Source organism: Mchenga conophoros, linkage group LG7 (assembly GCF_057382185.1).
Source record: "Mchenga conophoros isolate Kocher_MC1m ecotype Shallow Benthic linkage group LG7, M_conophoros_male_GT1.1, whole genome shotgun sequence".
NCBI lineage: Eukaryota > Metazoa > Chordata > Actinopteri > Cichliformes > Cichlidae > Mchenga > Mchenga conophoros.
In genome coordinates this window covers 60,523,349-60,529,884 of record NC_140532.1, presented here as the reverse complement: position 1 = coordinate 60,529,884, position 6,536 = coordinate 60,523,349, and the positions used below count along the sequence as shown (strand labels likewise).

General features: G+C 37.0%; 1 long non-coding RNA gene across 1 annotated transcript; it reads right to left on the bottom strand.

Annotated features, from left to right (window-relative positions):
• Positions 1 to 620: 620 nt before the first annotated feature.
• Positions 621 to 2,930, bottom strand: LOC146571378 (uncharacterized). The gene is made up of 4 exons (XR_014893237.1): positions 2,671 to 2,930; positions 1,747 to 1,795; positions 1,515 to 1,578; positions 621 to 1,116 (listed from the first exon to the last, which is right to left on the bottom strand). It is a non-coding gene; the product is annotated as an uncharacterized LOC146571378 (long non-coding RNA).
• Between the last annotated feature and the right edge of the window lie 3,606 nt (positions 2,931 to 6,536).

Genomic DNA, 6,536 nt, shown 5'->3' with positions numbered 1-6,536 from the left:
TGAACATCAGTGGATTTCTATGGGGCAAACGTACTTAAACTAGCCACTGTGACCATTGAGGCAGAGCAGAATGAATGATACTGATGGGAACTATGAGGGTTTGTAGTTAAATTCCTGCTCTTACACACTGTAAAATCGAATTAGTTAGAACTCAAAATAATTGAGGAAACTCGTTGCCTCAAAAAAATTGAGTAAAGCTTAGCTAAAAATGACTAAATTAGGACAACTTATTTATTTTGAGTACTCTGTACAAGCTCATTTGTTCCCAGAACTCAAGAAAATTGGATCAAGTTTACGTAAGTTGACCAAGTTAGGGCAACTTACTCATTTTGAGTACACTGTACAGCCTTGTTAGTTCCCAGAACTCAAAAAAATTAAGGAAACTCATTGCCTCAAAAAAACTAAGTAAAGCTTACTTAAGATGCCTGTTAGGACAACTTATACAGTGCAAGTCTGCAGTATTAAGAATAACTTGATATTTCTGACTGTACAGTGCTAATTGTTTACTTACTGACAAACATTTCAAGTTCAACTAAATGAAAAAACAATTTGTGGTAACCTGAATATGATTAAAAATAATTAACAACACTTTTTGTAAGGATGTTAAAATCAGACCAACTTTTATTTTCAAACACAACAAAGTATAACAGCCAACATACTGGACACTGTTCTGCTGAACAACAAACAATTATATTGCCATCACTGTTATAATCTTACAATGAAACAAAGTCGCAGATGTAGTTATTCTAAAAATAAGTTTAGGCCTACCACAAGTTTGTTTTGTACTTACATTACTTATATAATCAAAATAAAAATATGTGTTGTTCTGTCACAAGTGCAGTCTCTAATTTAAACAACACATTTGTTTTGCATTCCAACACATGAGCTGGAATGTTGTAATGTTTTAAGGATGGCTTGTTTCCAGTCCAGGCATTACTGCCTGAATGACTATCATGGATCGAGGTGATCCAAATGTAGGTGCAGAAGAAAGTCTTTAACTTCCCTTAAGTACAGTGGCAGTGGATGTGGGTTGGAGATGCAGTGAGCTTGAACCTGCAGGCGACCATCTTCACTGACCACACCATCTGTGACGGAGGACTCATCTCTCCTGGTGTCCTGCAAGCAAACAATCATATTTTTTGGAACATGAACTTAATTGCTTTCTTAAAACATTTTTTTCTGCATTTGGTATAAAACAGACTCCAATTTGGACAATCTCAGGCTCCTTCCCCACCGGAGAGGTGACATTCAATGTCCCAATTGTCAGTCTGGATAGCCCTGACCCCCACCCGACACACAATAATGTCATGAAAGCATCATTTTAAAAAGGGCTATGCAAACATGGCCAATAACTTTCATTCTAATGATGTGCAAAATGATTTGGGCACAAAACAAATTTTGCTGTTAGAAAACTTGCAGACTTCACTATATTCAGTGTAGACCCTCTAAACTAAGTTTGGGGGATGTGATCTTTCAAGAAATGCAGACCAAACTGTTGTTGTTTGTTTACTTACACAGCATGTCTTGTAGAATTAACTGGAGTCACCAGCAACAGCCTAGTGCAGTCATATCTCAAGTCTAATAACAGAAGACAGGAAAAGATCAGTAAAGAAACAACTTCCCCAAACCAAAAAACAAATAAAACAATAAGTAAAACAGGCTGATCTAAAGTATGATTAAAGTTCAGCCTGATTAATATAAATGTCACTGACAGTTGCTAATATATTGGAAAACCAAAATACTTACCACTGAGTTGATGTCTTTCTGTCCAACAGCAGGAGTGCTGGTCCCGAGCCTCAAAGACAGTAAGAAGCAAGCAGAGGGAGAAAAAACAGAACATTTTTCAGAAACCGATTTGATCCTTAATGGCTGTGCAATCATTGTAACATAGAGTTTGCTTATGTTGTTAAATAAAGGCTAGATTTGACATTAATAGATGCCACAGATGTTCAAGGTGCCACAAAGCATGAAAAAATGGACATCTCAGAAAACGTCGGGGCATTTTTGCAAATATGTGATGTCTTGATAAATCGAGCAGATATTTGAACTTTCGACAGCTACATTCTCGCCTGAAAATATCTTAAAAGTTGATTTTGTGACCCAGAAAAAGCAATAAGCCGCGCTCCTCCGCCATTGGCGAGCTTACAAGTACGCACAGGCTCCGACAACCATGGCCGACATATGCGATCCTCCTTTCCCCTAGATTACCCTTTCTGGGTCACAAAATAACCTTTTAAGATATTTTCAGTGGAGAATGTAGCTGTGTAATGCTCAAATATCTACTTGATTTATCAAAATATCACATATTTGCAAAAGTGCTTCCACGTTTTCGGAGAGCTCTGTTATCCACCAGCGCGATAGCTGACCGGGAGGTCAAGGCTTGATAAGAGTCCGCGAGCACAGCTAACTCTTGGCTTATTGTTTTCACACCCCCGAAGAATTTTGTCTGGGCTCTTATCTCACTTTTTTATTTCAAACAATCAACAGAAAATTTCACAGACATATTTTTATATAAGGTTTTTAAGGCTGTGGTGTTAATTTTTAAGTAACATGAGCCCAGCCGCAGCAGCAACGCTAGGCTAACACTAACTAGCTAGCACGATTATAAACCTGGTGCTAAACTAAGAGAAGCCACAAAATCAGTTTGAATAAGAGTAAACATTTACTCACCAAGTCAGTGTATCAGGTAAAGATCCACAGCAATGACAACAATAATCCCTTGAGCTGACGCTTTTCTAGGTTTGCTCAACATATTCCATAAAAAATGCTGGCACCATGAACATGCGGACTGATCCGTGCTAGGGAGGAGGACGGTAGTGACGTGGCATTTTCAAAACACATCTTTCATCCTTCCACACTGAGAAGAAAAACTTCCATCTTACTTAGTTTTTCTAAGTTAAGACAACTCAAATAAATTGAGTTTATCAGCATTTCTGTAGCGGACAGAACCACCTGCTTTAATCTACCATGATGCTCTGTGTTATGTTGTCATGGCAATATGAAGTCAAATAAATACAAATTCATAAACTGCACATTTGAAGGAGGACAAGAAGACAGGCAACTGGAAGAGCTTTTGAAGCAGGAAAACTTTTCTGGATTACTCTTAATTTAACTGGAAATTTTGCGAATACAAGTCAAGGAGGAAACAAGGAGGCAGGTTGGATTATATTTGAGGACAGGACGCATGAAGGAGAAGCATGAGGAGAGAGAAAACAGCAGAGCGATGGTGCAGAGCTAATCGTGAGTCAAGTCGAAGAAGCAAGCATCAAAACTGTGAGTAAACATAACACATAAAGACTTAAAAATTACTGTGCTGATTAAGGAAACATTAAATTTGGTTAGTTTGGGGTCTGCAGCTTCAGGTTTGTGGGTTCAGTTGGTCTCAAAATTGAGGAAAGACAAAAAAATTTCTTTTGAAAGGTTGTTGGAGGATTTTTACTGTAAGAAATATCTGGGTGTGCAACTGCTTTTATTTAAAAAAAAATTTAATTTTATTTAGTCACATTGGAAAGGGAAAATTGGAGGATCGGGACAATAATGTGGCCAGATTTACTGTTTCCTTAATCAGAACAATAATTTTGATCTGAACTAGAAATTTTGAAATGGGTTATTTTCTTTCTTCTCTACTGATCACTGTGTTAAAGGTTGAGTTACTTGTCAGTCTACATTTATGTTAAAGGTAATTTTAAAAAATGCAGTTTATTCGTAATTTTGTAGAAAAAGGCTCCGCACCTATGAAAAAAAGAAAATGGGTATCCACACCCCCAAAATTCCTGTAGATCAGAGTAGCTAAGCCCTGGTTAACTGCAATTATATAACAGAAGATGAAAAATATTGGAATGATTGAAAGAAACAAAGATTGCTTTAGGGTTTGAAGATTTGACTTTCTTATTGAAATAGACGAAAACTAATCCATGTGTGACACTGAGAAAAAAACTGAAAGCTTAAAAGATCTGGAGGTCTGACTACTGTTATTCAAATGTGCAAAATTGTTTTAATGACATTAGAAAGAAAAATGGGATGTTTAAAAAGGTAATATATAAAGATGATTTTTATATTACTTGAAAAAATGATGTTGTTTAGCGCTTTTGTACTTAGAAAAATGCTGGGTCACTAGTAAGCTGAGATTTAATGTGATAAACTGAGGAAAGGTAATATAATCTACACACTCGCTATTATTGTTGCAATCCATACACCACTTAATATTTAATCAATCGTCATTCATAATTGGTGATCTATGCAAGTTTTAAGGAATAATATTTGAATTGAGGTTGAATGATGCTCTGCCTCTGTGGTCAAGTACAGACATAGGCCTTAAGCAACCATGAGCCACTGATAAGTGTGGCAGATTAGGAAACATGCATACAGTTCATTAGTTAGACTCCTATGAACCACAAATAGGAGAAAATGAGCACGCAATAAAGTGGACTTGTTAGGGAGAGATTGCCATCAGAGTTAAAACACTCCAACGCAATTTTGATGACAGAAACAGCTAAAAAATGAGCGTTTTGTTTACACTGATGACAAAATCCTGATCAGATACAGACAGACACATGCATACAACACACACTACTGCTCAAAAGTTTGTGGTCAGATTCAAACATTCTTGTCTTAATTTTAAAATTATATTTGCTATAACATAAAATTAGGCAAAGTTTATCAGAAATGTTTTCACAGATGTGTGTTTAATGAATCATTTATGTTAAATCACCCATGATGCATTAGGAAATGTCTACACACTTATACATGGGCCCATTTTTAGTAGCCATCACTCCTGTGTGGACCGATCACATGGTTATAAACCAGGTGAAAATTGACTTCAAACCTTTGAGCTGTAGTATAGCTTGATTGCAATGATAGTGTATAGTTATCTATTACAGAAGAATATATAGAAGTCTGAGGACAGGGAGACACTGTAAAAAAGTTATGAGCTGTCTTGCTGCAGAGAAAGTGGAGTCTGTCATCCTTGAAAAGCTCCCAAGATAGGCAGCTGGCAGGTTGAATGATGCTCTGCCTCTGTGGTCAAGTACAGACATAGGCCTTAAGCAACCATGAGCCACTGATAAGTGTGACAGATTAGGAAACATGCATACAGTTCATTAGTTAGACTCCTATGAGCCACTAATAGGAGAAAATGAGCACGCAATAAAGTGGACTTGTTAGGGAGAGATTGCCACCAGAGTTAAAACACTCCAACTCAATTTTGATGATAGAACCAGCTAAAAAATGAGCGTCTTGTTGAAACTGATGACAAAATCCTGATCAGATACAGACAGACACATGCATACAACACACACTACTGCTCAAAAGTTTGTGGTCAGATTCAAACATTCTTGTCTTAATTTTAAAATTATATTTGCTATAACATAAAATTAGGCAAAGTTTATCAGAAATGTTTTCACAGATGTGTGTTTAATGAATCATTTATGTTAAATCACCCATGATGCATTAGGAAATGTCTACACACTTATACATGGGCCCATTTTTAGTAACCATCACTGCTGTGTGGACAGATCACATGGTTATAAACCAGCTGAAAACTGACTTCAAACGTTTGAGCTGTAGTGTAGATTGCAATGATAGTGTATAGTTATCTATTACAGAAGAATATATAGAAGTCTGAGGACAGGGAGACACTGTAAAAAAGTTATGAGCTGTCTTGCTGCAGAGAAAGTGGAGTCTGTCATCCTTGAAAAGCTCCCAAGATAGGCAGCTGGCAGGTTGAATGATGCTCTGCCTCTGTGGTCAAGTACAGACATAGGCCTTAAGCAACCATGAGCCACTGATAAGTGTGACAGATTAGGAAACATGCATACAGTTCATTAGTTAGACTCCTATGAACCACTAATAGGAGAAAATGAGCACGCAATAAAGTGGACTTGTTAGGGAGAGATTGCCATCAGTGTTAAAACACTCCAACTCAATTTTGATGACAGAAACAGCTAAAAAATGAGCGTTTTGTTGACACTGATGACAAAATCCTGATCAGATACAGACAGACACATGCATACAACACACACTACTGCTCAAAGGTTTGTGGTCAGATTCAAACTGTCGTCTTTTTAATTAATAATTTACATTTACTTTTAACATAATATTACATGAAAATGATCAGAAATGTTTTCACAGATGTGTGTTTAATGAATCATTTATGTTAAATCACCCATGATGCATTAGGAAATGTCTACACACATATACATGGGCCCATTTTTAGTAACCATCACTGCTGTGTGGACAGATCACATGGTTATAAACCAGGTGAAAACTGACTTCAAACCTTTGAGCTGTAGTGTAGATTGCAATGATAGTGTATAGTTATCTATTACAGAAGAATATATAGAAGTCTGAGGACAGGGAGACACTGTAAAAAAGTTATGAGCTGTCTTGCTGCAGAGAAAGTGGAGTCTGTCATCCTTGAAAAGCTCCCAAGATAGGCAGCTGGCAGGTTGAATGATGCTCTGCCTCTGTGGTCAAGTACAGACATAGGCCTTAAGCAACCATGAGCCACTGATAAGTGTGAGAAATTAGTGCACTTA